General features: G+C 42.0%; 1 pseudogene; it reads left to right on the top strand.

The window, feature by feature from the left end:
- Nucleotides 1-3,803: 3,803 nt before the first annotated feature.
- Nucleotides 3,804-3,921, top strand: LOC126261386 (5S ribosomal RNA; annotated as a pseudogene).
- Nucleotides 3,922-11,856: the final 7,935 nt, after the last annotated feature.

Raw genomic sequence — 11,856 nt, 5'->3', positions numbered from 1 at the left:
ATGTTTCGTCTTATGACTTGAGTTGGTCATTTATCAGTTTATTTCCTGAGTTGGATCGCGAGAACAGTCTTTGGTACAACTATTCTGACCTTGCTTCCAGAGGCCGTTTGGTCGCAAGTTTTTGTGAGGTCATTTATTGTAACTTGTCTTATTTAACTTTCTGTCTTGCTGAATTTTATTTAATTAGGCTCCATTCATTATCACTGTTCTTGCTGGTTTCAAGTTTGCTGTATCAGCCATGTACCAGATTTACCAGGACTTCCTGTTTGACTGTTCTACAGTTACAGCTATTGCTACCAGCTACAAGTAATATTGTAATATTCTCTCCACTCCATCGTTCTCTGATTGATACAACATCCACTTTCCATGCTGATAATAAAAACAGTGACTATTACAAAGTTATTTTTATTTTCATTTTTTTAATTTAATTTTTTAAATAAAAATAACTTTGCAGACCTGAGATTTACTTCCAATATAAGTGATATTGCTTCAATTTTTTCTTATTTTTATTTGTTGGATTTTAATTATTTATGGAGTGGTTGTAAGTGTGAATTGTATACAGATGCAACGACTGTTTTAATTTTTTTTTGCTTTAATTCGCGGGATTTACATTATTGAAGACCTTGTTGTTACTAGGCTCTTAAAGAGTTAGCACCTACTGTTGTAACATACAAACACTGTTGTTTTAACTTTCTTATTTTATTAAATTACTTATTAGTACCTTGAATGGTTATTCTAAGACATTCCTGGGTAGAGAGAACGTAATATACAGTTCTGAGAACTTGAATGAGGCTTTGTGATCTGGTTACTGTGTCTCTGTTAAGTGTTTTTCTATTTTATGTTTGAGAAGTACCAGTCATTGCGCTATTTGGCCAAATATTGTAGTACGGCGCATGCAGTACTGTGAAATGGCGCCGGGTTTGAGTCCTGCCTTCTTTTGCATCATTGTAAAATCTAATTTGTTGGACATCTGCTGGAATTTAATTGTATTCTCATTTATTGTTGTGCGCAGTGATGGAAAGCTTATCTAAAATTTTCCTTTTGTTGTGCGAATGATGTTTATTTGAAGGACTGACTCTGCCACTCCACAAGCACCTTCCTCTTTGCCCATTTCAATGAGCAGCTGGAGTAAGACCAAACAAATACTGCTTATCATGTGACGCAGTGTTGACGGAAAGCCTCGGTTAGTTTCCCGTTACAAACAAAATGAGCTTTAAAGTGAAATTTTACGTACCTACTCGATAGAGATGTCCCAAATTAGCCTAAGGCGATGTTCGTTTTCTCGATGCGTATTAACAGGAGAATTAAAACACAAGGAATGACCAGGACTCTAGCAGCGACTGACCAGCACTGCAGCGAGGCGGTAGCATTCAGCGTGGAGGAGCGAAGTCCTGTCGTCCTTCCTGTTGATACATACTGATAAAATGAAAATCACTCCAGATTAATTTTAGACTGCGCTGTAAGGTGTGGGTGTAAAATTCCACATTAAAGATTTTTTTTTTTTTTTTTAACGGGAAACAAACCGACGGTTTTCGTCGACATTGGCATCTTATGAGAGACTTGAGCAATATTTGTTTGGATTGACTCCAAAAACACATCGCAAAAACAAAATTGCATATATCTGCCGAAATATAAGGTACTAACACCATCATCAAGTTTCGTCAGCGCAGTGCTAATAATTAAAACTTTATGATCACAGCTAATTCGGCTGAGTAATCGACCGTTTTCTGGCTCACATCCATATCTCGGAATGCTTTTCTACATTCACTCTTGCACTTACCAACGCCGCGCGGGATTGGCCGGACTGTGCGGCTGGTCCCGGCGGAGGTTCGAGTCCTCCCTCGGGCATGGGTGTGTGTGTTTGTCCTTAGGATAATTCAGGTTAAGTAGCGTGTAAGCTTAGGGACTGATGACCTTAGCAGTTAAGTCCCATAGGATTTCACACACATTTGAACATTTTTTGAAGTTACCAACGACGCACAGAAAAACTAAGCTAATCTAATCTTGAACCCGCTCACTCTCTTATAGATTCCGAAAATGATTTAGATACAGTTGATCAAGATAAATTATGAGCAACAGTGAATGAGAGTAGCTACTCGCATCACAAGGGCAATGAAAAGCTTAAGAAAAAGTAGTTACAAATATAGGAAAGAAAGGACAAATGAGATAAAAATCATCATCAAGTGATTTTGTGTTTCACCCCATTACGGAAACTCAATAAACTAAGTGTGTTACTGCTTGTAGGTAAAGTAATGATACAAGAAAATGAAGATGATATCCTGTTAGCAGTAAATCGGCATAACCAAATATGTACAGAAAATAACCTTAAAATTTCATTCCGTGGACGAAACATTCAGTGCGGTCGAAAATAATAATTAACAACAAAGCAGTCGAACGTGTTTCATATTTTAAACATCTGGAATACATCACGAATTATGTGTCAAATGTTCAAATGTGTGTGAAATCGTATGGGACTCCTAAGGTCATCAGTCCCTAAGCGTACACACTACTTAATCTAAATTATCCTAAGGACAAACACACACACCCATGCCCGAGGGAGGACTCGAACCTCCGCCGGGACCAGCCGCACAGTCCATGACTGTAGCGCTTCAGACCGCTCTGCTAATCCCGCGCGGCACACGAATTATGACTCGTATAATGATCTATACGAAGAGCTGCACAGATTTCAAGCAACGCGTGGGACAATAAACAGTACACTTTATTACGAAACCGAAAAAATACAGAAATTAAATTTTGTAAAACCATGCAGATACCGTTACTGTTGGGTGGAAGCGAGAGTTCGATAAATAAAAAGAAAAATGAAAGAAAAATACAAGCAGTGGAAATGATACAATTGAGCAGAGTGAGGGGCTGTGTGAGATGAGATCTACTGAAGACTGAAGATGTTGGAAGTAAGTTCAATGCATACGCTTTTTTATGTATAAATAATACAGAGAAAGGTGGTAACACGAATTGAATAGAATGAAAAATGAAAGACAATTCAACAAAACTCTGATCTACAATCCGAAAGGAAGTACAGACATAGGTCGAAATAACTGACATAATCTTTCTGAAGACGGAGCAGGTAATTCGCGTAATTCCTGTACGTAATACGACGATGACATAAGTTCAGCTGTTGACGGCGAACTGTACCTCCTTCACGTATTACACGATATTCTTATAACAGTCTTTGAATGCACGTGACGCCTTCTACGTGGCAACGCTGGTACACGGTGGTTAGAATTAAACTATCGCTACTTGAGCCAATGTAGACGAAAAACTTCGTACCTCATGGGTGCTCAACTTTGTAGGAATGATGTTCAGACTGTGTGCTGCAGGTTTTGCGTTGGTCGTAGTGTTAGCAGTACTGGTACGAAGACGTAGGATTGAAAACTAGAATCAGTATGCATTACCGTTGCAGACAGTCAAAATAGATCTGAACAAGATGAGCAGGGTTTTAATTGTAGAGCTGTTTTATTAAAACAATAGTGTTCAATAGTGCTACCGCTCTTTCCGAGTATCGATGCATTAAAGAAACAGGAAGTGATCTTCTTTCTGCATGGGGGTTAAAAACCATGATACGGAAGCTCGAATTAACTGGCGATTCGGCAGGTTCTCCTGGGAAAGACCGACAGTCAATTGCGCCATAAACTCTTCAAGATGTTACTGTTGCCGTGGGTAAGAATTCTGGACGCAATGTGCGATCTTCAAGCAGTGCACGAGCTGTGTCATGACAGCTGAACATTCCATGATCCACCATAAAAAGTACTGCTAACAATTATTGTGAAATGGTATCCATACAGGCAAACGGCCTTGCCGCAATGGTAACACCGGTTCCCGTCAGATCACCGAAGTTAAGCGCTGTCGGGCTGGGCTAGCACTTGGATGGGTGACCATCAGGGCTGCCGAGCGCTGTTGGCAAGCGGGGTGCACTCAGCCCTTGTGAGGCAAACTGAGGAGCTACTTGATTGAGAAGTAGCGGCTGCGGTCTCGTAAACTGATATACGGCCGGGAGAGCGGTGTGCTGACCACATGCCCCTCCGTATCCGCATCCAGTGACGCCTGTGGGCTGAGGATGACACGGCGGCCGGTCGATACCTTTGGACCTTCATGGCCTGTGCTGGATGAGTTTGGTTTGGTTGGTATCCATACAAAAGTCACATTACTCACTAGGTTTTTCCGCCTGACATAGACATTCGAGTAGACTTCGTCCTTTCGTTTCTTGTACAGGTTGAAAAGTTGACGGCGTGTGGCCTTGACAATTTTTGTGGAGTCATGAAGCACGCTTTACGCTCAGTGAGGCGGTGTACACTCACAATTGTCGGATTTGAGGAGTATTACCACCCGGTATAGTGAATGAGTCACTGCGAAGTGTGGCTTCACGGTTGAGCTACAGTTGGTCCGTGTTTCTTTGAGGAACTTGGATGACCCCAAGGACATACAGCGTGAATCGTAGATGTTACTGTAATTTGACTGTTTGAAACCTAGAACGTAAACATGGTACACAGTTAAGGGAGTAGGACGTCAAACGGGCCGTCTTGGAGCAGGAGAGACACCACAGGACATTTTAATTTCCACTGTCTATACTTTTACGAATAAATTCATAAATCTTTGTCAGCATGACCAGGAAGGACTCAGGATTCACAATCATAGCAGTGGAAGTTCAAAAAAAATAACAAAATCAATTTTATGTTACATGTGAAAGTTCATCATTTTTTCACTTCTATTGGCTGCGTTTGTTGCTATAGGTACACGTTTCTTCACAAGTAAGAGAGATTCTTCGATGAATTTTGCACGGCATACAAACCATACTTACAGGTGTATGAAACTCTAGAAATTATTTAATTTATTAAAAATGAATGTGCTGTTACATTTTAAACTTTATGTTTAGAAAAAACTCAAATATTATAGTTAATTATCTCAATTTTTACCACAGTTTTTAATATATTTGGAAAAATCTCGAGTTTCATACACCTGTAAGTATGGTTTGTATGCTGTGCAAAATTAATCGAAGAATCTCCCTTACTTATGAAGAAAAGTGTACCTATAGCAGCAAATGCAACCAATGGTAAGTGAAAAAAAGATAAAATACAAATGTAAAAAAAAAATTATTTTCTTATATTTTTGAACTTCCACCATTATAAGTGTAAATCCTGAATCCTTCCTGGTCATTCTGAAAATGTTTTATGAATTTATTTTTAAAAGTATAGGCAGTGGAAGTTAAAAATTCCTGTGGTGTGTCTCCCGCTCCAAGTCGTCCCGTTTGACGTCCTACCCCCCTTAACATCGGAAAGGCCATGATCATTGGCTTTCGGGCTAAGCAAGGCTCGAAGCATTTCCGAAACGGCTAAGTTTGTAAGCTGTTCGCGAGCCGCCTTGGTTAAAGTATACGGTGCATGGAAAATGGCGAAATACGAAACCGTCCCTGAGGCGACTATGGAGGACAAAGGACATAGATGTCAGGGACGACCGACGGCTGCGGAGATGTGTAAGGGCGAATAGACATGCAACTGTTGAGCAACTGACCGCCCAGATGGACCAAGGGGCTCCAACAGTGTCTCCTCAATGACCGATCAGCGAATGTCGCAGCGTATGGACCTCCGTAGCTGGCTCCTAGTTGATGCCTCCATACTGACTGCTGTTCATGACAACAAAGGCTGGAATTTGCACACCACTGCCGCAACTGGAAGACCACTAAGAGGCGACAGGTGATCTTTTAGATGAGTCACATTTTATGCTCCATCGAACAGATGGCCGTTGGATCGTCGTAAGGGTCCAGGTTAGAGGAGGGAGCGGTAGGGTCTGGGGAATGTTTTCGTGGGATTCCTAGGGTTGTTGTTGTTGTGGTCTTCAGTCCTGAGACTGGTTTGATGCAGCTCTCCATGCTACTCTATCCTGTGCCAACTTCTTCATCTCCCAGTACCTACTGCAACCTACATACTTCTGAGTCTGGTTAGTGTATTCATCTCTTGGTCTCCCCCTACGATTTTTACCCTCCACGATGCCCTCCAATACTAAATTGGTGATCCCTTGATGCCTCAGAACATGTCCTACCAACCGATCCCTTCTTCTGGTCAAGTTGTGCCACAAACTTCTCTTCTCCCCAATCCTATTCAATACTTCCTCATTAGTTATGTGATCTACCCATCTAATCTCCAGCATTCTTCTGTAGCACCACATTTCGAAAGCTTCTATTCTCTTCTTGTCCAAACTATTTACCGTCCATGTTTCACTTCCATACATGGCTACACTCCATACAAATACTTTCAGAAACGACTTCCTGACACTTAAATCTATACTCGATGTTAACAAATTTCTCTTCTTCAGAAACGATTTCCTTGCCATTGCCAGTCTACATTTTATATCCTCTCTACTTCGACCATCATCAGTTATTTTGCTCCCCAAATAGCAAAACTCCTTTACTACTTTAAGTGTCTCATTTCCTAGGGTATTTACTATAAAAACAGTCTTGATCACGATTTATTTATTAAGGTGACCAGTTTCGACCACTACTCCAGCAGAAAGAGGTTCCTACTCAATGGTCTGAAGATGACCACAGTAGTGGTCCAAACCGGTCACCTTAATAATTAAATCGTGATCAAGACTGTTTTTATAGTAAATATTTGTAGCACATTGATCACTGTTACTCCCATAATCTATTCAAAAGCAATTCCTAGGGTAATCTCGAAAGCACAATGGATCAACTCAAGTGGCCATCTATCCTTGAGGACAGCTTGTTTTTCCTCGGTACGATAGTATAACACCGAAAATGCAGGATGCATGGCACCTGCTACCGATATATAACATTTTTTTTTAATTGTATGCAAATATTTGTAATTTAAATGCTTTCTTTTCATAAGTAAGGACATTGCTTCACTGTATGTGTACATTTAGGTAGAAGTCTATTGGCGTTTCATTGTATTTATCTGTGAAACTTATAAGCTCTTGGAAGAAGCCAAAGGAATTGTTATTTGCATCGACTAGCAACGATAATAGCATTGCTTGTGCGTTGTAAAATCTTTGGGTAGGGAGTTGTGTAGAGCGCGCGGAAAGAGGGGGTGACGGGTTCCAGCGCTTGTAGTGTGCGGAAGTGTGGAGTTAACGCTCTCGCAGTAGAGAGTACCATTTCGGCGGCATCATGTACGCGCGCCGGCCAGATGACTAGTAGCAGGAGGAAGGACACTGGACGGGCGGAAGAGGCTGTATTAATCACGATTGCCTGTTCCTGTAATTAGCCGTGGCTCCACAAGATTCTACCGTCTTCAACAACAGCAGCAGTTCCAGCAACATAGATCCGTTGTCGGCTCCGAGCTTCATCGTATGCACAGCACTGAAGTAATACTGTTCATTGGTGGAAAATATTAACGGGTAACCCAACAGCACAACTGAATGTGATTTGATTGATGACATTTATTTAAATAATAATCATTTAAACTCAGGGCGACTCTGTCCTCATTGTCCTCAGACATTGTTATCAAGCAGGGTCCTTGTTCCTCTTTTTTCCGTAATAAGCTGAGTGTCATAAGAAACGAATGCAATAGTTACAGACATTTTATTAATGAATAATTTCTCTTTTAAGAATTTTAGTCTCAGTCTACTTTCAATTAACTGTTGTACAACAGAGGCTTCAGTATATGACTAAAATAAAGCAATTTCATTTTTCAAGTTTGAGAATCAATCACTGGAAAAAATCCAAATATAGAGAAATGTGCAAATTAAGAGTGCGGAAGTTTTATTTATTTTACATATAGCTTGGAGCACATGGCTGTTTGGTTTGCTACGTATTCTAGTATTTAATTCTGTTCAAGTCAGTATAAGAGGCTCAGTTGTTCAGACAATAATGTGAAATCCAATTTGCAAAATAAGTAACGGCAAAGTAAAAAGTGCTTGCTTTTTTTTATTTCTTTGATGACGTTATGCTCAGGTCACTGAAACATACAGTTTAATTGCATACTTTCAAATCGTTACTCGATTTCCTTTTTCAAAATTTAATGCCTAACATAGCGTAAGAGTGACTTCCGAGTTTTCTTTTTTAAATACTCACTTAAAATTAGTGTCGAAAAAAACCGTGGCAACCTTTAGTTGCCACGTCAGTGTTAAACAATACACGTTTTCCTTTCCCATCACCTTGTACAGGATTTTGGACATAACTGGCCCTAATGGGCTGGCGACCGTTAAATACTTCCTTTTCGTTCATTAGTATAACTTTTGCCGGCCGGAGTGGCCGAGCGGTTCTAGGAGCTACAGTCTGAAACCGCGCGACCGCTACGGTCGCAGGTTCGATCCTGCCTCGGGCATGGATGTGTGTGATGTCCTTAGGTTAGTTAGGTTTAAGTAGTTCTAAGTTCTAGGGGACTTATGATCTCAGAAGTTAAGTCCCATAGTGCTCAGAGCCATTTGAACCATTTTTGTAACTTTTGGATTCATGATCAGTGGTAACCCTTTCTGTCCAGTGTTGTTCGTGAGTGAATGCACAAAATAACTTTCATTTTCCAAATTATAGCCCTGTTCGATTTAATTAGTTTTATTTTTAGTAGACTTTCCATCAGAAGGGTCGGTTGTACACTTTCCTCCTACTTATCGGTATCACTTCTTCGGGAAAGATAGCCTTGTACAAATTAGAAAAAAAATGCATTAGACATACACGCGAACCACGGGCGTAATTTATACCGCAAGCAGGATAGGCCGGTTAGTAAGAGGGAGGTTACAGTAGGACAAAGCAACATATACACAACTCGCAGTGTACTCCACTGACCACCAAACTCCGCAAATTTAAACCCAATTTGAGATGTGGCTGTTCGTACCACGGATCCTCAACTGCAAAACCTAGAGCAGCTGGCGACGACAGTCGAGGCGGCATGGCTCCATATCCCTGTCGGTACCCTTCCAGAATCCCACTGACTCTCTTCATGTACGTCTCGACAGTGCCGACACTGCAAAACTTAGTTATTCAGGCCTCTAACAGGTGGCCGGTGTAGGACCACCCCATACTTCCAAGGACTGGGTGCGGCGAGGCAGTGCTGGAGCGGCCGTCGCCGGTCACTACGGGCGGAGCAGCTTCCAGGAATGCGGTGGCGCCCCCCCCAGGCGGGATAAATTTTGTGCGAGTCCTTAAAGGCGCATCAGCGTCCGCTGCTATCGCAGACGGTAATTTACGGCCGCCGAGACCGTAAAACGCAAGCGGGACGGCCTTGCCGCGCGTAAAATACGCCGCCTATAAAAGCGCGCGTTACGGGATAAAGAGGACTCGTAAAGCGCGCGCGAAACGACAGCCGCCGACGTGCGCGAGCGTAATTGCCGGCTGCGAACGCGATTGAGACCCTCTGGCCTGCTGATTGTCTCTTGCTGCCGACTGTATCGCCGAGGCGGAGAGCCCCCGTCGGCAAACGCACTTCTCGCGGTGGCGTACTATCCTCCACAAAAGGGGAAGTGGCACAGCTGTTACTACAGTGTAACAACCCCCACCTCCACCGCTCCACCCACGACGTCTTTCATTACCGCTCCGTAATGAAACGAGTCGGTTTATTGCTGCATTGCACTGTCGTCATTCCAGATGCTGTTCGGTTCTTGTGCCTTTTCTTTCCTGGTTTGCAGACCTACCGCACGAAGCCTTCTTAGTACACGTCTTTAAATATATTTCAAGAGTAACAATTCATTTTTTTCCCTGACCAGTAAACAGTTTTGTATTTTTTACCTGCTCCCTTGAATAGGTAAGTTGTGAAATAATTGAAACTGTATTATAAATTAGAGTCTCCTGCCACTTATTTCTCCCTCTATGTGATGGCTGATCTCAGAAACTACTGTACAGATTTTGATACTGGTTTCGCTAATAGATAGATTGATCAGCGAGGAAGGTTCGTGTATACAGGATGATACAGTTGCCCCTAATTATACCTCCCGAGGAGATCACGAATTTAAAATTAGAGAGATTCGAGCGCGCATGGAAGCTTTCCGGCAGTCGTTCTTCCCGCGAACCATACGCAACTGGAACAGGAAAGGGAGGTAATGACAGTGCAACGTAAAGTGCCCTCCGCCACACACCGTTGGGTGTCTTGCGGAATATAAATGTAGATGTAGATGTAGAATGACGCTTTATGCAACCCATATTACGTCTGTATTGGGAATTGTATCCAGACACGCGACAGCCACGTGATCGATATAAGTTCCCCCACCGATTACTGGGCGACTGTTAACAAAGGGAATAATACTATAAAAAATACAATTGAGGATTGGCTATTAGTTACACGGTATTTTTGGACCAAGGTATACCTTATTTCTACCATATTTATCCACGTGTATCCAGTCCTTCTTTGTGTGATTAGTGGTGCATTCATACAGGTTTTGGATATCTCTGAAAAGTTTATTCTGTTGATAGCGTTCAGAAACCTTGGCTTATAAAGTGTGTTTCTTCGCAGGATACAACTAAATTATCAGAAGATAACAAAATGAGAAGCTTGAAAGTAACAACTTTCCGTTGTACGAGGGGTGTCCAGAAAGTAAGTTCCGATCGGTCGCGAAATGGAAACGACTATGAAAATCCGAAGAAACTTTGCACAGACGTGTTGGGCAGTGCCTCTAGTATGACCCTAGATTGCATCATGTCGCTCTTCTCATTTATGAGCTAACAGTGAGCACGTAAAAATGTCTAGAAATTAGTGTCTCCCGCCAAGTACGAGGGCCTGGTGAGAAATTTCGCCTGAAGCTATGCAGCCAACATTACATAACTGTCGTGCGGTTTCTCCTTCAAGACATTTCTCAGCAGCATTCTTTAGGGGCAGTGAATCGTTTTCAATTCGAAACGTTTGATTACCCACAATACAGTCCGTATTTGTCTCCCTCTGAGTTTCATCTCTGCTCAAACGAACCGCTGGCTATGAAGACAACATTTTGGCACTGACAACGAGCTGTAGGCCAGCGTAGAGAATTGGCGGAAAGCACTGGCGGCTGCCTACTATGATGAGAGTATTGGAAAGTTGATACGACGCTACGACAAATGTCTAAGTCAGAACGGCGACTACATAGAGAAGTAGCTGGAAGGTGTAGCTAACTGTTACAAATAAAACATTTCTGATTTTCACTATGGTTTCCATTTCGCGATCAGTCGGAACTTATTTTCTGGACAGCCCCCGTATAACCAAATGAAAAAATTAATACACAAGATGATTCAGATGCACCTGCCACTGTCGTTTTCTGCAACCCCACATGACACAAAACTATTGCCGGCCAGTTTGCTCTGGAGATGTGAAGAACAATGTTAAAATGTCGCAAAATAACTGGTAAAGTCTACGGGACGTCTTAGACCTGTTGCACAAATATTGATTGTGAAGCTAATTAACACTGTAAATCATATATTAATTTTTTCATTGGGTTATGTAACGGGAACTTGTTGTTTCAAAGCTTCCCATTTTGATATCTAATGAAAATTTCGTCGTTTCCGGTGGTGAAACTCATTTTATAAGGCTACATTTCGGAACCATTTAGGAATGATTAAGTATTACAAACGAATAAACTTGGCGTGGATATCCAAAACCTGTATGACAACATTGCCAATTACGCAGCGAAAGACTGGAAACAGTTGGATAAGTATGGCAGAAGTAAGGTACACTGCTGGCCACCGTAAATGCAACACCCTGAAGGAAGCATCCGAATCAAGTGAAATTTACACCATGGGTTTACAGCGATGAGATATGCAACTGATTAGAATTTCAGCGCAGACGCACATCACGCGCGCCTGTGGCGCCACCTCATAGCGCCATTTAAGGCTTGGCGATTTCGACGAGTGTACGTTCGGCACGTGTGTTTACCTTGTGGTTGTTTCACAAGACGATCAGTTATGCCTCGTAGACAACAGCGAAC

This window comes from Schistocerca nitens, chromosome 5 (genome assembly GCF_023898315.1).
Source record: "Schistocerca nitens isolate TAMUIC-IGC-003100 chromosome 5, iqSchNite1.1, whole genome shotgun sequence".
In the NCBI taxonomy this organism is placed as follows: Eukaryota; Metazoa; Arthropoda; class Insecta; order Orthoptera; family Acrididae; genus Schistocerca; species Schistocerca nitens.
Note: the sequence above shows the minus strand (reverse complement) of the source record. Positions and strands in the feature narration are given on the sequence as shown.